Source organism: Gracilinanus agilis, chromosome 6 (genome assembly GCF_016433145.1).
Source record: "Gracilinanus agilis isolate LMUSP501 chromosome 6, AgileGrace, whole genome shotgun sequence".
Classification (NCBI taxonomy): Eukaryota; Metazoa; Chordata; class Mammalia; order Didelphimorphia; family Didelphidae; genus Gracilinanus; species Gracilinanus agilis.
In genome coordinates this window covers 188,528,150-188,554,282 of record NC_058135.1, presented here as the reverse complement: position 1 = coordinate 188,554,282, position 26,133 = coordinate 188,528,150, and the positions used below count along the sequence as shown (strand labels likewise).

Below are 26,133 nucleotides of genomic sequence, written 5' to 3'. Positions count from 1 at the left end.
TGAGTCCATTCTTAAAATAATTGAATTCATTTTATTTTTGCAAAAGCTTTTATTTTATATAAGTAATTGAAATTATCTATTGCATTTTTTCTTATCACTTTTATGATTTTTAATTATTTTTCCTCTGATTCATAGATGTGGAAGGTATTTATTCTTGTTCTCCTTTTTTTTTTCTTTGACTTATGTCCAAGATTTAAATGAGAGAGGCTAGAAGATCAGATAGAATTGTCATTCATGAAAGCAAAACATTAACAGCTAGGCAGCTTATACATTTCATTTTGTTTCCATCCAGTGTCAAAAATTCTAGATAAAACACATCAGAACATTAAATGTATCATTTAAAAATGATTTATGTGGAAAAAATGATTCATGTGAGTACAATGGCTACAGACAAATAAAAAATAAGTGAAAACAATGACTGTTTGATATTTGAAGCACTGTGAGGCACCCACACTGATGAGATTATAAATTCACTCAACTACCTAGATAGTTCCTCTAAGTAGCAAAGTGGGATGACATAGGAGGTACATAAAATGTCAAATTATTTATATTTCTATGTGGACAGATGTCATTCACATTTTTACTTCATATGACAGAATATCAATGATATGTTTTAATGCCTATTATATATATATATATATATATATATCTATATATGTCAGTATTAGTATCATATTATATATGACATATATCAGGGGATACTGACAAATATTTAGGGGTCCCAAAGGGAAGAGGAGAATGACAATGGTGAGAAGGATTACATTCATCAGGAGGGCCACTAAAGCTGGTAGCACCCAGAGGTGACGTTTATTGATCATAGCTAGTATTTTATAGAGAAAGGGATGTAGGCTAAGGGATTAGGTAAGCTTTTTACAGGGACAATGTTTAGTAATAATTTACAATCTTAGTTCAGTGTCATCGAATCCAGACAGAGTTTTCTATAGGCTAATAAATCACAAGTAAATATGTAACCATCTAACCAAGCTTCTCACAGAATTCCTGCATCAGTAATTTCTTGGAAGAACATACACTTTCTACAAAGTACATCTGGGAGTGGTGGAAAGGAGTGGGTTTTGGGGCCTCATGTGAGGAGTGATTCTGGCCAGACCATGGCTTTGATTTTACTGGGGTGCACTCTCACTACTGGGGGATACACACACACACACACACAATTAGTATCATGTATAAAAACAAATTTGGTAGAGAAAGCTACAAACTACTTATTTCTAGAGCAAAGAGGAATAACACTCAATGTGTTTTTATTTATTATCCTACTATGGAATCTCATATGTTTTGCTATTAATCAAAGGTCCTGCATATTTAAGTCCTTTTATTTCACTCCAGCTAGAGTACTTCCCTAGAATTGCTCAACACACTAGATAAAGAAATTGAAAGACAAATGTAATTTTATAATTCAACAATATGAGGGTAAAAATTTTATTGGAATTAAAACAATTCATTTATTTTTTATTTTATTTTTAGTATGTTCGGTTTTTTTTTTCATTTTTGTAGTTTTAAGCAAGTTATTTCTTCTTTTTTTTTTAAACCCTACCTTGTCTTAGAATCAATCACTAAATCTTCATTCCAAGGCAGAAGAACATTTAAGGACAAGGCAATTGGGCTTGTGTCATAGCTGGGAAGTGTCTGAGACCAGATTTGAACACAGTAACCTGTCATTCTATCCACTGAGCCATCTATCTGCCCCAGAATGTCACTTTTCACAAAGCATTTTATATTGACACTGTCATTTAAAAGTTTTCACAATCTTGTTAAAGTCTACTTTCCCAGATTGAGTAAATATTCCTTATTTACTCTAATTATCCAGTCAAAACAATCTACTTTTTGTTACATGTATATGATGATGACTCTCATTTCCTATCTCTATTACTTTGTATCAGCTCTCTGTCCTTCTGAATATATGCTCATTCTGCTTTTCAGCCTAGTAAGTTCACTAACTTACTTTAAACATGTAGGAATTAGCGATTTTATTGGGGAGCCAAGCTAACTATGTGAAATAATTAGAAAACTGAAGAAACTAGGATTTACTTAAGTATTAAATTATGCAGTAGGAATGTATGTTAAGAGCTAGAAATAATTTAAAACATTTTGTTTTAAAAAATCCTTTCCCTTTGGTCTTAATACTAATTCTAAGACAGAAGAGTAGCAAGGGCCAGGTGGTTGTGGATAAGTGGCTTCTTCAGGGTCATACAGCCAGGAAGTATCTGAGGTCAAATATGAACTCTGATCCTCCTGATTTCAGATCTTACACTCTGTCTGTTGTGATATCTAGCTGCCCCAGTTTTAGACATTTTATTGACCAGTTCCCTTATTTTATTTACAGGGAAACTCAAGTCCAAAAAGATTTTGTTACTTGCCTAAAGTCACACAGGTAATTAATGGAACACCTAGGATTTTAACCCAGGTCTCTAATTCCAAATTCAACACTATATTTTGGGGAATATTAACACATTCCAAAATATATATCTATTTTGTTATTTTGAAATTCTATGAAAATAATTTTATTTCTATTCTCTTTTGTTAGATTATATCATAAGTGAAAAGCAATAAGATTGCCACATTAGACTATAAGCTCCCTAAGGGCTTTTACATCTTTTTGAATCTCTAATCCAGTAAAGTTAAACCATTCAGAGGGGTTGGGGTTGTGAAAAATGTCCACAGGCACACATGGATAGGGGGAGGGGAGCACCCCATATCAGTGTTCCTCTGGCTTTCTAGTAACAGACTCTTGTGAACTCTGTGCTAGGGCTATGGTGCACATACCCACAGAAAGGGCTCTGAGCACCCCCTCTGGCATGCATGCCAAATGTTCACCATCGTATCCCTAACCCTTAGCACAGTGCATAGGATGTAATACGTGCTTAATAAAAAATTATTGAATTGTACTGAATTTCAGACGGGTATGTTTCCATGACTAATATTTATTAACGTACAATATTTTTCCATAGTTGAAAAATACCTATTTTGAGAATATGAATGTGAGAGCTATGACACAGTTAGAATTTTATCATAATGTAACAATGAATTCCATAGGAAAATGATTTATTTTTCATTAGATAGTAATTGGCCTATTCTTAGAGTTTTTATGTTCAGAAACTGAGCTAATTGCTTGTGCAATGAGGCGAAATAACTTTTTTCTAAAGTGGGTGAATATTCATTTTTTTATCAAAAAAAAATCTCCTACCAAATGGTCATTGACTTGAATCTCTTTCAGATTAGTGCATTGACAACATCAGGTTGTAGAGAATTAGCTACTGGAAACAAGGACCTCAGCTGAATAGTATGCATCATTCCCACTGGAAAAAGCTAATGTGTACATGCAGAAAGGAAAAGTAATTTTAAAAATGTAGTCAAAATAATTAGTCTGTAATAATTATTGGTCTGCCTTTTAATATCAAAATCAATTAGGAAGTTGAAATTATAAAAAAGTCCTTTTTTATTAAAAAATGAATTTCTGTAGGTCTTATTTAGGAGGAAGTAGAGAAGCTAAATTCCTTGGGCATGCCTTTGGGGAAAAATTGCCTAGGGATATTTACCATAATTTGTTGATGTACTGAATAATGTTCTTGGCATCTTTGTATAATGATTGCATATTTTAGTGAATAAGAGAGAAGAAATTAGAAGAAGATATAATTTCATTCAAGCCCTAAAACACTAAAGTATTATGCATTTCTATCAGAACATTGCATCCTCCTTGTCATACATTTAGGAATGTGAGTTTGTTCTTTATCTCTTTACTCTTCTGGAGAAAAGCTGGATGGTTAATTTAAATTACATAACCTAATAAATATTCAGCAAAACATTGTAGGTGACACTCTAAAGTGTTACCAAAGAACTCGAATATAGTCTGTCTTTAATAATTTCATCATTGAATTACATATTAAATACACACAAACATAACTTCCATTATCATTTCAGACAGTAAGCATGTAATATGTTTACTAAATTCTAAAATAATGTTTAGTGATTATATGAAATGGACCAAGTAGAATATATATATATATATATATATATATATATATATATAACTGAAGAGATACATGCTAAGGAGATGCATTGTAAAAATACTTCTCCTACGTCTCCTAGTAGTCACAGTCTGAGAAGACATTATTCAAAAACTGAGAGCTATTCTTGCCTTCATCCAAACATGAGCTAGGATGAAAAGCAGAATAGCAAATTAGGATAACCATATTAAGAAAAGATGTTTCCGGTGCTTTCATATATGGAGAAGAGAAAATTAAGCCCAATAAAAAGAACAAATATTCACTATTAAAAACAAATTCTTCCTTCAGAGTAAAAAAAAACAAAAACATAAACAAAAAACTAAGTAGTAAAGAAATAATTATCTCTACTCTGTTACTTTATCCTGCCAAGATTCCCTTCCCCAAAAGGTTATTCTTCTGTTCCTTTGTCATGCTATTTTGATGTGCTACAAAATCATATGAAATGTGTGAATGAAACAAATAAATAGGCCCTCTTTCTTAACCTCTGTTTTCTGTATTCCAGTTTTTTTCCTTTGATATTTCTCTTATAGGTACTATTTAGAGATACAAAATCTGAATATTATAAGGAAGAAGAAATGATAAAGAAGTATACATATTCCCAGATAACATAAGTTTTTTAAAAAGTCCAGTGTTGTATCTATATTCTAGGTCTTGTGTTCACACTGGCTTACCTAGATCACTTTTCTGTACATGCATGGCCAATGTTTACATATATATATATGTATATATGCATATATGTCTATATTAAGCACTTAATGTGTATCAGACACTAGAAAAACAAAGAGAAAACAAAATATCCATGTGTTAAAAAAGCTTCCCATTCTAGCATGAGATAACCTATATACATATATGTGCACACAAAATAAACATGTATTAAATTTCTTTTCAATGAGAGCTGGTTACTTTTTGAGGAATCATGAAAGGCCTCATGAGATGGTGGTTCTTAATTTCTTTTCCACCATTTGTGCTGTAGTCACTTGGCAAAAGCAAAACAAGTCATTTAAAATTGTATATTTATGTTTCATGTATACTGATGATAACACTGTGAATCAGAGTCAGCTTTGTAGTAAACGAAGGAGGTTGTAATCAATGTAGAGGAATGATGATATGAGGAATATCAACAACTTTCACCATCTAACCAAAAAGAAATTTACCATAGTATCTGAAGTTCTAGTATTAAAAGATGTTTTGTGTTGAATGGATGAATAAATATTGTCTTATTCAATTGATTTAGATTTTAATATGAAAATGTGGTTCTAACATAGTTGTTAATATTCATGTTTCGGCTAGGTAAAAATATCTCGAAACATGCAACAATAGCTATATGGAACCCTGCATATATTGCATATATTGAATACATAAATGTATATACATATACATAATGTATATATTGATAATGCATTGTATGTAGTACCTTGTTATACATTTTTAGATATCTAAAACAACATCCATAGATATAGATTTGATTCACACTGACTCAAGATACATATTGTGATATCCAGTGTTCTAATGACACTTGACTGGAACAACATAATGTTTATCTTCTCCCTACTCCTTAGCATTTGGAATGTTCCAGAAAGATATCCAGGAAGAGATAGACTAAGCCATTGAGCCTGAAATATCTAGCAACTTCACATGACTGATGGCTTTTGGTCCCACATTAATAATGTGTATATATTACAGGACATTCTATGCCTGGAAATTAGGCAAAAAATCAACAGCCAAATAGACCAATCTGTCCCTCAAAAGAAAATATGTGACTATAATATACTTGATAAGTTGCCACCTAGCCTGTGCTTTAAAACCTCTAATAATTAAGTACCAATAACCTCATGAGGCTTTATATTTTTTGGTTTCTTCTATTAGAGAGAAAGTTTTATTTATCATTAAACCTAAATTTTCCAGTCTGCTACTTCCACTTATTAGTAAGTTTTTCCTCTGAGACAAAATGGAGCTATTTTTGTCACCTTCCTTTATAATATTTCTCCAGATACCTAAAGGCATCTATTATGCAGCCCTACCCCAATGCTGTATTCCATACCAAACTATCTTAACTCTTCCAAAAATTCTCATAAGGAATGGACCACAAAGCCTTGACCAATCTGGTAGCCTTTTTCTGGATATTCTCCAATTTATCAGTCTTTCCTACATGGAAACGAAGTATAAAAGCAGTACATAATTCCTTTCATTTTGGCAATTGCTTTCCTTTTGTTGATGATTTTAATTTTTTTAATTGTTATTCCAAATGTTTACATATCCAAACTAAAGAAGCATTTTCATATGTAGAAAAGGATGTTACACAAATGAAATCACACTTCTATGTTTAACTTAATTTATTTATATCTGTATAATAAATTCCATTCACTAGTGGTCCAAAGCTTCCCTATACTCATCACATAACATAGGATATTATCATGAAAGTCAGCATGTTCATAAATTAAGTCTTTCATGTTTTATCTGTTCATTTTCTGGAGGTAGCATTATTCATTTATTATTGTAGTATTAGTTATTTGGCTAGGCATAATATTCTCCTGATTCTACTCATTTAATTTTTCATTATCTCATATATTTTTTAATCAGTTTGTTCTTCATTTCTTATAGTCCAGTACTATTCCATCATAATCATATACAATCATCTGTTTAGTCATTCTTCAATTGATGGACATTCTCTCAGTTTTCAATTCTTTGCCACCCCAAGAAAGCTAATATTATTATGTTGGGACATAGAGGTTCATTTTCTTTTTTCCTAAATTCATTGGGAAAGAGAGATAACAATGATGTTGCTGGGTTTAAGGGTTTTGTGTGGATAATCATTGGCATGACTGAACATATCACAATATAAAAATATAATCATAAATATATCCTTCACTACTACACATGATATAGAACAAAACAGTAGACAGGTTGTAATACTCTAAGGACCATATCATATTTGAACTATGTTATGAGTGGCAAAGAATGAACCACTCTCTTTGGTTAAAAAAAATTGAGCACCTACTGCCCCAAATAAAGTATTGGAATAAAAGCAAATGCAAATATTTTCCCAAAGATTCTTTAAATCGAAAAGAAAATACTAAACAAAAATTCAAAACAATAGCAATAATAGCCAACAGCAAAACAATAAGGATGTCATTTGAATTCACTTTCAATAACTCATGTAAGTGGTGATTTCTCAGAGGCATTACATTAAATGTTTACTCTCTTTCCAATTATGCTTAATTGAATTTTCTTCTCTTTAAATCTCATAAGATAAACAAAAAATAAAATGAGATAAAAATTATAAAAATGACTAAGTGGGTACATTTGAAAGATTAACATTTTAAGCCCAGAAGCATCACTTGAAATTCATTTAATAGATAATCATGTACCAGCATTAAAATTTTTAAATATTAAAATGAAACAAAAATGGATAAATAATATAAAAAATTAGCAGATATGGTTAGTTTCCATCAAGGAGGATACCTTCTCATTTCTGTTACATTTAACAATGCCGTTAGTGAGCCATTACAATTGAATATCATAGTTTTACAAAATGCAAAATGTTCATGATTTTTATTATCAAGAACAAATTGGAGAAAAAAAGATTGACATAAAGTGTTTTGGATCAGTGTATGAGTGTATATATTATGAAAAGATGAATGGAAGAAGTAAACTTCAGAAACAATTTGAGGGTCAACTTACAACTTAAAATACTTTTATAACATATTTGCAGATATTATTACTACTAGTAGTACTTCTACTAATACAACTGCCACCAAGAGGAGTTGTTATTTATCCTGGGTTTTTAAAAAAGATCAATGACATCCTGGGATGATGTCATTACTTGTTCATGAATTTATTTAGGTAAGGCAGAATTACATAGAGTCATCAACCGAACTCTCATTTCCAGAATTATCAAAGTCCAGTGGCAAGACAAAAGTCAGGATGACTGGTGATAGCCTGAGATGCAGAAGATGGCCTTTGCATCTTCATCATCTAACTAAGCTCTAAGCACTCCACAGTATCTGCATCCACAACCTTAATGACTTGTCTTTGCCAAATTGCTCTTACATGTCCCTTACACAGGGGGAAATCTTCATATACTTGGGGATGACATTCCCATAAGTCACCCAGGGGTTTGTGGCCCATCACTTACTCTCATCCTTTTTTAGCTTATCTACTAAGATAGTTTACTTGGGTGCAGTCACTGTAGATACTGTTACAATTTGAGTTCCAGGTGAATATTAAAGGTGGATCAGCAGCCCTGAAAAGAGCCCAGCAAGCCCTTCTAGTCCACATATCTGCAGGGCAAGTAGGTGCCACAGTATATAAAGCACTGGGTCTGGGGTAAAGGAGACTTGAATTCAAATCTGACAAATATTAGCTATGTGACCCTAAGCAAGTCATGTAACCCTGTTTGCTTCAGTTTATCCATCTATTAAAGGAAGTGGTACCAATGTCTTTGCCAGAAAAAAACAAAACAAAACAAACAAACAAACAAACAAAAAATCCAGATACAGTCATGGAAAGTTAGACTTGACTGAAACAACTGAATGACAATAAAATAAACCAACAAGAGTATTGTTGGAGGGAAAAGAGGAAGTGAATAAAATTTATTAAGTGCCTACACTGAGCTTAGAACTTTTGAAATTACCTTTTCTATTTCATATTACAGAAGAGAAAACTGAGGCAAACAGGATTGAGTGACTTTTCAGGGTCACACAGCTAATAAATATCTGAGGCAAGATTTGGACTTAGGTTTTCCTGTCTCCTAGAATAGTCCATTATATATTGTGGCACTGCTTCCCTAGAAAAATTGAGATCATCAATGAACCAATTCAATGTATAAATCATACTCGAATTATCTAATACTATTGTTTCTTAATTCAAACTTATTTGAAATATAAGTAACATGGTAAGAGGAATGAAACACTTTTCAAGGGGGTTGGTAAAACATAGAATACTATAAATGTCAATTGTCTTTGGGGTATTTCTTAATTCTGTATTTCTCTCTCTTTGAACCAGCTGAATCAACCTAAGAGTTGATTTCATCATATTCTAACCAGAATATTTTCCTCATATTTAATCTAGCTATAACCATGCCTACTATAATCCACTTGATTTTGAAATAAAGTATTTTCCTTTATTGTAGTCAATATTTTTAATATGCTGTGCCACTTGCAGAGATATAAATACAGAGAGAAACATTACTTAGTTGGCAAAATGAAAGAGTAATTACTCCTACCTATTAAAATAAAACAAAATAATATTAAATACCTCTCAGTATTTAACACTCCCAATGAAGAAATAATTTTTTAAATAAACATTTACTGTATTTTTTTCAACTTGACATATACTACTAGGGATATATGGGAGGAAAAAGTGAAAACAGTTATCTCTTCTCAAATATCCTACATTCCAACTGAGGAAACAACATATACGCATATCATTATATACAAGATGCATGGAAAGTAGGTCTAGTAAGAAGTAACCTTAGATAAATATGTACCAGAGCTTGGGGCATGAGAAAATATCTCCTTGTGAATGGTCAATTATAGATTTGAAAGATACCAATGGAAAGGAATGGAGACAGGAAATGAAGCATTTTGTGCATCAAGTAAGTTAACATGTATAAGTCACGGATTGTGTATCCTAGAGTTATTTGTAAGGAGCTTAGAAACATGATCAGATTGTGAAAAGCATTCATTGCTAAACAGAGATAATTTTGTACAGTAAATGATCTTAGAGGTAATATAGAAACACTGGAGATGATTGAGTGGTAGGCAAGAGTCAATGATCAGATACGCATGTTCAGAAAATAATTTTGGTAACTGTGTGAAGTATAAAATTTAAAAATCTTAATTCACATGATAAGTTGAGAGAAACATTACTGAAATAACATTGGGAAACTAAAATACTTAGGACTCACTTTCAACAGGTCTTCCACGAACCTATAATTTCTGCTAGTTATAAATATCTCAAACAGTTTCTCATGTTTGATTCAGCATCTAATAAAAACTTAATCTGAGACAACATACTACTACACCAGAAGAAAATACTGATTTGCTCTAGACATTGAAGGAAAGAAAGAGTTTAGTAGAAGAAGACAGCATTGTAAAAGCACATAGAGGAGAAAACCATAGAGGCTTTCATATCTTTTATCCTTCAAAGGAAAAGAGTGTTTAAAGAACACATGTCTCTGGGGAGGCTTTTGATCAATAAGACAGCCAAATATCTCTACTTGAAGTTGAGGACACAGCAATAAAAGAGGGAGGATCCAAGAATGAAAGGGGAAATCTAGATTCAAGTCATTGAGAATATATGACAAAGGTCCAAAATATAAGAGTTATGAGTATATGACTAACTTCCGAGAAGATAAACCAACAAAAAGATTCAATAGTTTGAAAAATGCTTAATGGGTCTATTATATGAAATACACACATAACAAAAAAAGTCATAACAGATGACAGAATAGCATATTATTCCAAGTTCTGGAAAGGAAAATTTTCACATCCATCGATGACTTCAGGGAAATTCTATGAGAGGAATTACATTATATAAGTGCATAATATACCCATACCTACACAGAGCTTTTTGACTATAAAAAGCAATGATTCCTAGATAGACTGAAAATAATCTGTCCCCTTTGACCACAAAATTCTACTGATAGAGATATGTCACAACAAGGGTCTCTTTATGTAAAAAATATTTATAGTAGTACTTTCTGTGGTAATAAAGATTCAAAAACAATGTAAGTGGCCATTTACTGAAGAATAGTTAAACAAATCAGGATACGTAAATTCTGCGGAATCTGTACCTCCAAAGAACAAATGGTATAGATAATTTTGAAAAGAATTACATGATCTGATGCAAAGTAAACTTAGCAGAGTCAAGAAAATAGTATAACTAATAATGATCACAATATAAGTGGAGGGGGCAGCTGGGTAGCTCAGTGGAGTGAGAGTCAGGCCTAGAGACAGGAGGTCCTAGGTTCAAACCCGGCCTCAGCCACTTCCCAGCTGTGTGACCCTGGGCAAGTCACTTGACCCCCATTGCCCACCCTTACCAATCTTCCACCTATGAGACAATACACCGAAGTACAAGGGTTTAAAAAAAAAAAAAACAATATAAGTGGAAAGAACCACCATGAAACAACTAAAACCAAATGTTGCAATAATCCAAAAAATTTGATCTCAAATAAGACACAAGAGACCTCCAAAAATGCAGAAGAAAAACATATGATTTATCATTGTTCATATGGGTAACTGATATGAAGTTTTGGTTTCAAAAGATTGCTCTAATGCAAAAATGAATAATATGGAATTAGCTATCAAGTTCGTATAACATTTTTATAATGTATATTATTATTGTATTATATTATTAATATATTATAAATGTATATTATATATATTTGTATAACCCTGTGGAATTGCTAGTTGGCTCTAGGAGTGGGGAAATAGAGGGGAGGAAAAGAAAATGTATCATGTAAACATGGAAAATATTTTAAAAATAAAAAATAAAAAGAAGACACTTCTCATTTCCTATTTTCCTCAGTAAACGTAAGGACTTTACAGGCTTGAACAAATATTCATATCTCCAGACTTACTTTTCAAGTTTCTTATCAGATTTGTTGACTTTCTAATCTTTTTTCCTTTAGAAATTATTTTTTGTTGTGGTATGTTTCTAAGAGAGAGGAGAAGAATGATACAAAGGTAAATTTCTTCACCATCAAAACAAAATATATCAAAAAGTATTTTGAAGCATTAAAATGGACTTTTTCACATTTAATATTAGAATAAAAACTTAATTACCAAAATTTATGAGGAAATTATGGAAATTAATTTAAGTAAAATTTATTCTATAGTTGATAAGTAATAAAAAATATCAAAAGAGATTTTTGAAAGAAGAAACAAATTATAAATAGGTATATAAAATGTAGAACTATAAAGAAAACTTAATATCACAGAATAGTTGCTTTTGAATTATGGTGCTATAGAAGATCACTAAGAGTCTCTTGAACATTAAAAAGATAAATCAGTCAATACTTAAAGAAATTAAGACAGGTACAGCTTATATTATATTACCTGGCAAGATGGAGAAGAGAATGGGAAGGTAGGGAAGGAGAGAATGTTGATCACAGTGTTAGAAAATATAATTAAAAATTACACTAAGGGGCAGGTAGGTGGCTTAGTGGATTAAGAGCCAAGGTCAGAATTGAGAAGTCCTGGGTTCAAACCTCACCTCAGATACTTCCTAGCTGTGTGACCCTGGGAAAGTCACTTAAACCTAATTCCCTAGTTCTTCCCACTTTTCTGCCTTGGAACCAACAGACAGTATTGATTTTAAAACTAAAAATAAGGGTTTAAAAATTACACCACCATGTAAATAAAATAAAATTAAAAATAAATTAATTCAAACTATTCATTGAAAGGAAACATACTAAAACTAAAACTTAAATATATTGGTCATGTAATTAGAAGCTAGGATACAGTGGAAAAGACTTTGATATTGGATAAAATTGAAATCAAAGTAAAGGAATAGTGGAGGATGAGATGGCAAGTGTTATGGAAGTAATGAAGATGAACTTGGACAGACTTTGGGATATAGTAGAGGACAGAAGCCTTTGAATACTATGATCTATGGGGTCTTGAAGATATGAGTGCATGACTGAATAATGTCCTCAAGAGTATAAATGTACTCTATCTCTAACAACCAGAGAAATTAAAAATAAAATCATCTTTGACATTTCATCATATATCAAATTGGGAAAGTTACTAAAACATGATATGATTAATTCTTGTCAAGTATAACACCATAAAAATCAAAATATATGAAAAATTCAAAATTGCACGATATTATGGAAAGTGAAGGAAACACTGAAAGATCAATATGCAAAATGACTACAACTATGTAATTAATACTATAATGCAGCAACAAATAATCAGTCCAAATTGGTTATAACTTTACTAAATTGATACAAACATCTTTTGTTTGGGGTTTAACAATTGAAAAGTAACAGATGTTTAGTGAAACATTGTAGTTATTTAGACTTTTCTTTTTTCAATTTTTTTATTTTCTTGTCATTTTTGCATTTATATGTCTATATATATATATCAATAGAATTTAAAATAAAATTTTCTTTAATATGCCTCTTGTCACTAAAAGTATTAATCCACTGAATATTACCTATCCATATTTGAGCACTTTGAAATTCCCCACTTCCAAGTGTAGCATATGAGAAATGTCTAACATTTTTTTCTTCTATGGCTTGACCATTGCAATAAAGTAGTCACATATCTACAAATACTGTCATCATTATACTAATACTCAGGTACTCTCTATTAATCAGAATTATGTCAAAAATTATAGTAGTCCTTGCTACTTCTCCTACTACTTGGAGGATAGATCATCATTTATACAAGTCTCATTTCCTATCATCTCCATTTTTAGCAACTGCAAGATTGTTTAAGTAATCAAATAAAGTACTCTACTTTTATGTGATTAACATACTTCCATTTTATATTCTGTTTCCAGAACATTCTATTTAATTCCTTTAACTGTTGAGTTAGCTTGTTGTATACTTAAAAAAAATCATTCTGATCATTTCCCTATTGATTCTCATTCAACAAATGAATCAACAGTCATTTATTCCATGTGTACTCTATGCCAGGTGTTATGCCAGTTATTGGGGATACGAAACCAAAGCCAAAATTATAATGACTCTTAAAACTTTAAATCTATTGGGAGTAAACAAGAAAATGCGTATAGATATGAATACAAAACATGAACAACTTAATTGCAATTTAAATTTTGCGGCAGATAATTTGGGAAACTCAAGAAAGGTTTCATCTAGGAGGTAACATGTGATGAAAGAACATTGAAGGAACTTAGGAATTTTAAGAATTAGAGGTGTGGATGAAGTTAATTTTGGGCAAAATGGAGAGCACTTATAAAGGCTCAGAGGTTTGAGATGGAATATCATCTACTAGAATTAGAGAATAAGTCAGTATATCTGAATGTATCAAGAGGAGTAACATGGGATAAGCCTGGAAAGGCTGTCTGGAATCAAATAATAAAAGACAATGTCAAATGCAGAAGACTATATTTTATCTTAAATGTGATAGAGAATTGTTGAAGTAGTTTTTATCAAAGGAGTGAATGGTCCCAGCTGTGTTTTAGAAATATCAATTTGGAACTTCTATGGAAATTGGACAGGAAGAAGACTAGATAGGAAAAAAAAATATTTAAAAGACTATAACAACATTCCAAGTGAGAAATAATGAAAACCTAACCTAGTGTTATGGTTGTGTGAATAGAGTGCTATGGATATAGAACCAACAAAATGTGGACATGAAACAGATATAGAGAGAAGTACTATTACTAATAGCTAATATTTACACATATATAGTGTATGTATATGTGAAAGATAATTTAATTAAGCAACTTATGTTTGTATTTACTATTTTATACCTCTATATAAGTATATATTATTTGCATGTAATTCTACTAATCAGTCTTTTAAAGGTAAGTTTTAAGGAATAATTCCAATTATTAATTGATTGAATAATTGTATATGAAAATCTATATTCATTAACTATACTGTGAGTAGAATAACAAAGAAAATCCTCTGTAATATCTTGGCCAGATATCCTTGCCATGGCAAGTGGGGTGTAATTTTTTCAGAGTCTTAAAATGAGTATACATGCTCCTAAGGTAGTAAATATTTGACTTTCTAGTTACAAAAGGGCCTCGGTTTTACTATATATGGAAAAGAAACAACATAATTAGTCCCAAGATAAGAAGATTTTATCTTCTTGAAGAAGAAAGCCTTTTAAAATATGAAACATTTGTTCTCTTCTCCCCAAGAAGAAATATTCTGCTGGCTCCCTTTTTTTGGGTGGAGTTTGTATAATCTTTTGCATAGATTATATATAATTGACATTTCCTTCTCTCTGAATCTTTGGATGACTTTGGATGGCCCTGGACCCTAATATTTTGTAATGTACAACTTTCTACAATGAAGTGTCAGTTTGAGCACAGATAATTGTTTCTTGGCGGTATTTATTTAGATAGTTACAATAATCTGTCACCCCAGATCTGATTGAGGTTGAGGTTGAGCCTCTTAGTTCCTGTGTCCTTCCAAAAGAGCCTCCTGGGGATGTTTAAGGGCCATTCTTATAGCATTATTGTGGGACTGAAATGGTATTAGAGAGATGAATAGGTTTGGGATGGGAAGGGCAGCATGAGGCATGGATGGTGTATCATGGTGAAGTTTATTTCATCATAGCTAATATTTTATAGAGCAATGTTGAATAAGGTAAAGGTTTAGGTAATCTTTTTACACGGACAATAGTAAGGATTTACAATCTCAGTACAATGACATAGTTTACCTCAATGAAGTTTAGACAGAGTTTTCTATAGGCTGATAAATCAATATGTCAGTGGATAACCATCTAACACCGATTCTCATGGAATCCCTGTATCATTAGTTTCTTGGAAGGACATGCAGTTTCTACAAAGTATAGCAGGAAGGGTTTAGAAACTTCAGGTGAAGTTATGGGGCAATGTGACAGATTCTAGCCAAACCATCACTTTGATTTTACTGAGGTCCACTCTGACTACTGGAGAGTACAGGGATGTCCAAAGACTCTCTTCCTCAAAGGAGGAATGCTGGACCTAGATGCTGATCCAGTCAATATCCCTATCTCTGAGTCAGATAAATAGCCCTTTTTTTTTAAAACCTTTACCTTCCATCTTAGAATCAATAATGTGTATTGATTCTAAGGCAAAAGAGTGGTAATGACTAGGCAACTTAACAAAGTTAAGTGACATACCCTGGGTCACACAGCTAGGAAGTGTCTGAGGCCAGATTTGAACTCAGGATCTCTCATCGCTGGGCCTGGCTCTCAATCCACTGGGTCACTTGGCTGCCCCAGGCCTGTGTTTTTAAGAGACAATTTAATTCTTGAATTCTCATTATGGGTACTTTCTTTTTCATCTAAAATATTTTAGTTATGTCATACAGCATTCCTAGGAATTTGTTTGGCTTGCAGGATTGTTCCCATTTTCAGTAATTTTATTGATAGAAAGGATTAATTTCACCATGAATTTTAGATTTCTATACAAAATCATACTATGGGTTTGTAAATTTATTTAGGGTTCTGTTCAGAATCAAAAATTCTTTGAAAACAGCATCACGTATCTTGATTTTCTATACCTAGTAATACCAATTCCTAGATTGATTTGTTCGTTTTTCTTTTTATTTTAATGGGCTGACTATCTGTGGTGGCAAAGATTGATTTATAGCTCCCTTCTTGACCAGTCTACAGTGTTGTATTTAGAGCTTTAATTGTTAAAATTGCTTTACCTTTATGTGAGTATGTGTCTCTTGAATGATGTGATTAAAAGAAAGTTTTGAAAATATGTATAATGTTTTTAATTAAGCTAGCTAATCAGTTAAAGACCTGATATAATATACAACAATATAATCTGTGAAACTACACTTAACAATTCTGTACTCAGCTACCAAGTAATTTCCTTAAAGGATTAGTCTTACTTAGAGAAGAAATCAAAGATAGGAATTTAGAATTTAAAATTGGTAACCTAAGCTATACATTTTGCAAAGGAAAAATAGCCTTCAAAATTTTAAGATAAATTAACTTTTACTAAGTCTGATTTAGAATTGTTTTAAATATATTGTATATTAACTTATAGATATGTTTTATGTGTGTCTCACAGAACACACAGAGAATCGCAGTCTAGAAGAAATAAAAACACTTTGCCCTACGTGGGCTGCTGTATTCTCTTATCTGAACATATGCCAACTCTGGACCCCTCAACCCTGGCTCATGGAGCAGGTACAGATGATCAATATGCATCACCTGCTGGAAGTGGCCAAGTTCTTCAAGTGTATGGGGAGAGACTCTTGAAAGTATTTTTAAAATTTTAAATACACTTTATTCCTATAAATAAATTAAACTTTAAGGAAATATGTGTTAATTCAACTAAATAAGAATTGAATTGAAATGTTATGATGATATCACAGTTTTTCATGGAGAGTGAATTTGAAAATCTGATGAATAAAATCACACACCTATGAAAGAAGGTTTGAACAAGGTATGAAAAGTTGAAAAAAAGAAGAAAATTAATTGAATGTAAAGTCTATAAAGTTTATGCTGTTAACTACAACATTTAAAACATTTTAACTGTTAAAATATCATGAATGGTTTACATGCAGGTAAAATAAAATGAGATGACCAATGTTTTGTAATTCTGAAAATAGCTTTCAAAATTGAATTTCTGCTCAGTAAAGTAACCAGTTTACTAAGCAGAGATGTGATTAATACAATAAATCTTGGTTCACATCCTTTCTAGAGGTACTATGCAAGCCCTGTTTTCAGCATAGAGTAAGAAAAGCTTGTTTTGAGATCTTAAACCAACTTAAAAGTAAATAAAATTAATGTAAGACAAATCTGAATTTCTAACTGCTTGATTAAATGCATTAAGTTAATAACTTGTAATATTAGAAATTATTAACATCTTTGTAAAAGAAAGAAGCAATTATTTGCTAAGATTTTTATACAAAAAATAGGGTTCACAAGTTCATTTAAATACTTAAGTGCCAGCACGAAGAATGAAAAAAAGTTTTAAATACATAAATTTAAGATTTGAGGGGCAGGTGGGTAGCTGAGTGGATTGAGAGTCAGGCCTAGAGATGGGAGGTCCTATTTTCAAATCCAACCTCAAACACTTCCCAGCTGTGTGACTCTGGGCAAGTCACTTGACCCCCATTGCCCACCCTTACCACTCTTCCACCTACAAGCCAATACACAGAAGTTAAGAGTCTAAAAAAATAAATAAAAACCTTTAAAAAAAGATTTGACATCTATCAATTAGTTTAGAATGCTATTAAAATACAAACTTAAAAATAAGGAAGATTTCACTGATTGGATATAAAAGTCTCAAACTGGGCAGATTTGTACTTTGACGCAATGTGATTGATACAAACTCCATGTATCAGAGATTTTGTTTAATTATGAGAAGTTATGAAATAAATTAATACTCACCATTAACCATACTAGCTTCTAGTGTATAAATGGTGCATTTTTTGAAAAATATGGATTCTTTTGAGTTATTGATTAGCAGTTAAAATGATACTTAGTGAATTATATAGTGAATCATTGGAATGATGAGTGAAAGCAAAGTGGAGAAGGTACGAGGAGTGTTGGATCTAAATATAAAAGAAACAAGACCTGCAGTTTAAGTAAGTTACTTTAATCAAGGTCCAAAGGAGGGAATACGAAGCTATAGAAAATGTTTATAGAAAGCTTTAAGTATATAGAAATGAGAATGAAGAAAGTTAAAGAAGATTGTAATCTGCTCACATTAACAGAGTAAACCAAGTGTTTAAAGGTGAAAGATTTGAATGTTTTGATGCTAAAAAGTTAGAGTTATTATTATTCCATTTTAAAGCAGTTAAGAACATTTTCCCATCTGCCAGTAGAGCAGTTTTATGGTCAAACAATTAGAAGATCCAATTTAGGGAGATTGCTAGTCAAAGTTTTCTTTTCTTTTTCATTTTTTAAATAAAATATCAAACTGCCTACAGATTTATTAATCCTTTTCAGGCTCATGGAAAGGGAAAAGTTGACTGGATTGGGATTTTTTTTAAAGTATGGGAGTTTTGATTAGAACATTTAGATATTAAAATGATTACTTGCTGTTAAGTATATGAGTTTCTTAACCATTTTGTAATTGATCCGATTGAATATTATTACTATCATATTTTCCCACTTTAAAAACAGAAATTCTTAAGGGATATGAGCAGCAAGCCCAAGTCCACTGTGTACTCCTAGATAGATGAATTGTAATAGTTTCAGGTAAATCTTATTAGTTAGGTTGGTTATAGTCATGACACTCTGTGTGGACTAAAAGGATATAGAAACATTTTATACATAAGTTTGTAAGACTTTCTGAAGCTATTTGAGTGGACAAAATCATCAGCTGTGGGACAAAGAGCATGTTTTGGTTATTTAATTTCTAAAGCAATAAGATTTTATTACCGAGAACTTTAAAGTTTACCTATACTTGCTGCATTCTTTGTGGTGGCAAAAATTTGGAAAATGAAGGGGTGTCCATTGATTGGGGAATGGCTCAATAAATTATGGCATATGTTGGTGATAGAATATTATTATGCTGAAAGGAATAATGAACTGGAGGAATTCCTTGGGAACTGGAATGGCCTCCAGAAATTGATGCAGGGTGAAAGGAGCAGAACCGGGAAAACATTGTACACAGAGACTGATACACTGTGGTAAAATCGTATTTTCTACCAGTGGCGATGCCATGACCCAGGACAATCCAGAGGAACTTAGGAGAAAAATGCTATTTACATCCAGAGAAAGAAATGTGGAAACAGAAATGCTTTAGGAGAATATGTGATTGATCATGTAGTGTGATAGGGGTATGATTAGGGTTTTTATGGTAAAATGACACCACTGCAGATATGAATAACATGGAAATAGGTTTTGAACAGTGATATATGTATAAGTCAGTGGAACTGCTTGTCAGCTTTGGAAGGGGGGAGGAAAGAGCAGGGTAGCAGGCTTCGTGAATCATGTAACCATGGGAAAATATGCTAAAGAAAAAATAAGGAAAAGTAAGTTCACCTATATTATAGAAATTATTTCTAAGAATCAATCTTTATGCCAGGAGGGTTATAAGTTAAGAAGACAAGAAAATCAAGTGAAAAATGTTGAGTTAAATTTCTTATATCTATGTAAATTCTGGGAAAAGTTTTTACTAATTATAGTAACTCCATGAGTGAAAGATTAATTATATTCATTCCTAAATTGAGATAAATGTAATTTATCATTTGAGCTAAAATATCTTAGGGAATGTAACTGATATTTAAATGTTGAATCCAAATGTAGTAAGTAGGCTTATAGATTACTGATCATTAACTTGGACTCCATCACTCGAAACTAAAAATTGCAAAATATTTCTTAGCCAGGATGCTACATTAATGCAGAAGTTTAATGTTTTTCAGTAGGTCAATTAAATTCCTAGGATGTAGTAATTGTTATTTGTATAATATTCTAAATATTTTGAAACATAAATACAATTTTAGACAATTCTGTCATCAGTTATTAGCACAGAACTGTGACCTTTAGCTCCCCCATTAATTTGATCAATAAAATTATGCAAATGTATCAACAACTTATTCAGCTGACATGGCTTGTTTATTCAACATAAAAAGTGAGATTGTAAGTAAATAAAAAGAAAAACTATTACATATTCATTCATCTTGGCACTTGGTTCCTATGCATGCCTCAAAAAGTCTTCTTCTTCTAGTGTAAGCTGCAGCAACTCTGACCTCATTAAAATTCTTTGCAATTTTTCCATATTGATAATACACATTTTCTTATCTGAGAAAACTTGGTGAAGCAATAGAATTAGTTGTCAAATAGCAAAGTCATTGCCTCATTTAGTTCTCTTTTAAGTGCATTTTCTCTGTTGTTTAGTAAGTTTTTTATATTTTGAAAACCATTTCTTACACAGATTTAGTTATGTAGCTTTCCTTAAAAGCTTTCCTTAGTATACAGCTTTCCTTAAAATGTTCTATGAATATAGAGTATTAATACTCAAAGATTCTTAACTATTTTGTATCATAGATCCTTTGACAGACTAGTAAAAACTATATAAACTTTTAAATGAATTAAAATATGCGAGGTCAGGAAGAGAAAATTATAATAAAATATAGTTATAAAAATATTTTTTAAATTCATAAGAATTTCTTGACTATGGTGTCTCTATTATTCTGTCTATCATGCTTTCTCTTTCTCTCTCCATGTCTCCACACGGAAATAGACAAAGTTATGCATTATTTCCTTTTTTGTATATAAAAAGTCACAAATATGAACAAATATGTATGTGGTACAAAAAACAAAACATTCTATTCTTGAGGTGCTATGCTCAGAAAAATGGAATAGTGACTTTCCTTATTTTAGACCCTATACTTGTTTAAATATGCATATATCTGTATGTATATATGTATACATGTATATGCAAAATAATAAGAACTAGCTTCTATGGAATGTTCTATGACCTATAATTCTATAATTCTAAGTAATATGTCATCTTATCTTCACAGCACCTCTGGTAGGTAGATATAATCCAAATTTAAAGATATAATCCAAATTTAAAGATAAGGGAAACTGAGTCCCAAAAGTTTATTGTCTTGCCTCTAGTCACAGAGCTAGTGTCTGTGGCTAACTTTTTAACAAAGGTCATACTGTCTCTAGTACACCATTCTACTGAATCATTTAGCTTCATCCATACACACACACACACACACACACACACACACATATATATATATATATATATATATACATACATGCAATAGTGGGTGCATAATAAATAAACAGTTTCTAGAATAAGAAAGATGATTAATCCCTTTTTCTAGTCATACTTTATCAATACCTAGTATATTACATTTACTTCTGGGTTCCACACAATTATTTGTGTAAAAAAAACACTAAACATTTTTCTAAATAAAACAAATAGCAAGAAAATAAACAAGATTTTTTTTTTCTGTTTTGTTTTCCTAAGGGAAAAAAAAGTATCCTTAACTATGGTAGAATATTTAAGAGTTTTGTATAATAATGTAAGAACTAAATGGTTCTAAATTCATTGTAAAGATAGAAACATCAAACTTCAAATTTGAACCAGACACCCTTACCATTAAGACTTTTAACTTATAGAAAATATAACAAAATATTTAACTTGAAAAGAAAATGAGTACGGATCTGTAGCAAATTTAGTCCAAATCCGAATGGATTCTGTGGATGACAATATCATTTTTAATGACTTTTCATTTTATTCATTTATTTCTGGGGGAAAAAAGCTTTTGTCCAAAAAGTAATGAATATCTTTAATATTCCCTAACTCACATGCAATTATTTATTTAGTTAGGTTTCTTGAAACTTTTATTGTTTACAGAGGACATTTCGTTCCGTCTAGAGTCATGTGAAGAAAGTTATTTGAATATAAGATCACTCAAAATTAGAACCTTCATTCTCTTAGAGAATTATGTAATTGACTAGTTTAAAAGTTTTAAGGAGGGCAGTCAGGTGGTACAGTGGAGAGAATGTTTAGCCTGAAGTCAGAAAGGCTCAAGTGTTTAAATCTAGCCTCAGATACTTATGTGTGATCCTGAGCAAATGATTTAATTCTGCCTCTATTTCCTTATCTGCAAAATTAAATTTAAAAGCATTTATTAATAAAGAGAGATAGAAAAAGGTTTTCAGCCTTTCTAATTTTAGGAAAAGATGTAATCCTTCATTGCAGCCAGCTCACCATTTGACAGAGATCAAGAAATAAGAGCACAGAAGAAAATGCCAGCCCAGAGACAGGTACTGAAGCAAAAGTAACTTTGCTTCCTGCCATGGCTTTTCAAAACCTCCCAGTCTTCCCCTTCCTTGGCCAATGGCTTTCAAACATAATGTAATCTGCTATTCCATGGCAACATTGTGCCAGACCATCAGGGCACACATCAAGTTGTCAGATCATTAGATGTGACACAACTCTGTGATTCCTGTGTTCCGTCACTGGGGTACCACAGGATTGGGTTATTAATTCACAGACTCTCAATCTTCTGACCTACCTATCTCCAGTATCCTTTTTTTCTCACTAATTCATTTTTTTAGATCATGCCAACCGAACTGACACAATCCTGTGTATTCTCTGTGTGTAGAGTCCTTATAAGTACCCCAATAATGAAAAAGTTCTTAGGAGTTAAATGTAGCATCATTCCATATAAGAATTTAAAGAGTGTAACCTAATCAGCACCATTACCATTTCTTTTTCATGTCTACCTTTATATGCTTCTCTTGAATTTTTCCTATTAATATCTCACATTTTCATCAGGAATGCTTCCTATTTCCTATTAATATCTCACATTTTCATCAGGAATGCTTGAAAGTCCTCTATTTTATGTTTTCCTTGTCTGAAAGTTTATATTCAGTTTTTCTGGGTAGTTTAGTCTAAGTTTAAGTCTTTTCTTTCTATACTATTATATCAGAAGGCATCTGCTCCTTTAATGCAGAAGTTGCTAAATTTTAACTAATTCTGACTGGTTGTATGGTATGGAAAAGATTTCTATAGGACTGCTGAATGTATTTTCTCTTAGATCTTGGAGTTCTAGAGTTTTGTTATAATATATATTCCTGGATGTTTGCATTTTGGGTTGCCTTCCAGGAGGTAATTGATTGATTCTTTCACTTTCTGTTTTATTCACTGGTTCTAGGATACAGGGGCAATTTTTCTTGATAATTTCTTGAAATATTATATCTAAGATTTTTCTTCAATAATGTTTTTCAGGTAGTCTAATAATTATTAAATTTTCTCTTCTCAACTGATTTTTCCAGATCATTTGTTTTTCTGATGAGATATTTCACATTTTTCTCCATTATTTTTATTTTATTTTATTGTATCTTGATGTCTAATGGAGTCATTAGTTTCCATTTACCCAGTTCTAATTTTAATGGAATCATTTTCTTCAATGAGCTTTTCTACCTCATTTTCCATTTGAGCAAGCCTTCTTTTTAAGGAGTCATTTTCATGAGTGAGGTTTTTTACCTTAGTTATGATTTGGTCAATTCTATTTTATAGTTGTGTTTTCCTTCTTTCTTTCTCTCTTTCTTTCTCTCTTCCACTTTTCCTTTCTTTCTTTCTTCCTTTCTTTCTTCCTTTCTTCCTTCCTTCCTTCCTTTCTTTCTTCTTTTCTTTCTTCCTTCATTTCTTTCTTTCTTTCTCTTTTACTGAGATGTTAATTGTCTTTTTATAGTTTTCTTTCCTTGCTCTCTTCTTTACCCATTTTTCCTTTAATATTCATTTTATTTTAAAAATCAGTTTTTCCTCTACCAGGAATTCCTATTTGACAAGTGTCAAATTTATATTTTTTCCTTAAACATTTTCTTGTAGCTTTTTTTACCTTACTGTTTTCTTCATTCATATCTTGGTCTTTCTTGTCATCATAGTAGCTTTTTCTATTCAGATTTTGTTGTTGTTGTTGTTTGCTCATTTCCTAGCCCATTTCTTGACTTTTAACTTCAAGTAAATTATGACTTTGTTTCTGGTATGATGTCAGGGGGAGCAACATTGTATTATGGTTCAGGCTTTTGTGTGTGGCTGTTTTCAGAGCTAGTTCTAAAGTGTGGTTATTGTTCAGTGCTTCCAAAGTGTTGTGATCTAGAGAGAGGTAGAGTCACTGATGTCCTAGGATGGACTCTGCTCTTTACTGGAGAAATTCTCCTACTCCTTTGTTGTTGTAATCTATACTACTCTTCAATGCCTTTTATCCCTTTATATGAGATTTGATACTATTCTGAAGTCTCCCTGACCCCTTGGGAATAAAAGTGCTCCTCTTTATCCTCAAACTCTGACCTAGTATTGGGTATAAGAATGGAGTTTCCATTCTGCATCCAGTTTGGTATGGAGTACCCTGTGATCTTTTTCTGATCAATGACCTAATTCATTTACCAGGTCTACCTTGAGGTCTCCTGAAGCTAACATAACTCCTGTTGCCATAACTGAATCCAAAGACTGGTGTTGCATCTTCATGGGACCCCTATTAACCTCCACCTCTATATCACAGACTTTTCCTTGTGATCTCTTAAGGAATCTTGGGCTAGGAGAATATAGCACTCTGAAATTTTTTTGTTCTACTGCTCAATAATTTTATTAGAGGCATTACTTTATTATTTTTAAGTTGTTTGGAAGGGATTGTTGGGAGAAGGTGGCTGTAGTATTTTTTTTTACTCCATCAACTTCAAAACTAGAATTTTTAAATATAATTTTAGAATTTAGATTTATGTTTCTTAGAATTTTTCTCATTAGATTCTTCTATTTTAGTTTTTATAATGTTAAAGACTTTAAATTCTAATATATCCCTCCCTACATTATAAAATATGTGAATTTTACAAGATGCAATTTATGCCTAGATTAACATGTCCAACCTTTCATCAAAAAATGTGGGAGGAACAGCTGAGGACAATCACTGATTTATTGAGTTATACAAGAGGCAGTTTATAGTCTGAGGTTTATCAGACTGCTACCTTTAGTTCTTGCTTTTCTGACAAATTTCATTGATCTGCTTTTTTTTTTTTTTTTTTTTATAGTTCAACTCTTTTTATTTATAACATCTCATGATCATGTCCAGTCCTGAAGCTGAGGCACTGGCCAGTCAAGTATCGTTTTTTTTTAATTTTTTAACATTTATTAATAATCATTTTTAACATGGTTACATGTTTCATGCTCCTACTTTCCCCTTCACCCCCCACACTCTCCCCACCCATGGCCAACACACATTTCCACTGGTTTTGTCATGTGTCCTTGATCAAGACCAATTTCCCAATTGTTGGTGGTTGCATTGGTGTGGTAGTTTCGAGTCCACACCCTCAATCATGTCCGCACCGACCCATGCGTTCAAGCAATTGCTTTTCTTATGTTTCCTCTCCTGCAGTCCTTCCTCTGAATGTGGGTAACATTCTGTACCATAAATCCCTCAGAGTTGTCCTGGGTCATTGCATTGCTGCTGGTACAGAAGCCCATTACATTCAATTTTACCACAGTATATCAGTCTCTGTGTACAGTGTTCTTTTGGCTCTGCTCCTTTTGCTCTGCATCAGTTCCCAGAGGTCTCTCCAGTTCGCCTGGAACTCCTCCAGTTTATTATTCCTTTTAGCACAATAGTATTACATCACCCGCATATACCACAGTTTGTTCAGCCATTCCCCAATTGAAGGACATACCCTCCTTTTCCAGTTTTTTGCCACCACAAAAAGCGCAGCTATAAATATTTTTTTACATGTCTGTTTATCTATGATCTCTTTGGGGTACAAACCCAACAATGGTATGGCTGGGTCAAAGGGCAGGCATTCTTTTATAGCCCTTTGAGCATGATTCCAAATTGCCAGCCAGAATGGCTGGATCAGTTCACAACTCCACCAGCAATGCATTAATGTCCCAATTTTGCCACATCCCCTCCAAGATTCATTACTCTCCCCTTCTTTCATTTTAGCCAATCTGCTAGGTGTGAGGTGATACCTCAGAGTTGTTTTGATTTGCA

General features: G+C 32.1%; 1 pseudogene; it reads right to left on the bottom strand.

Moving 5' to 3' along the window:
* The window catches only part of LOC123252434, a 157,730-nt pseudogene extending 133,104 nt beyond the window's left edge, over nt 1–24,626 (bottom strand).
* Between the last annotated feature and the right edge of the window lie 1,507 nt (nt 24,627–26,133).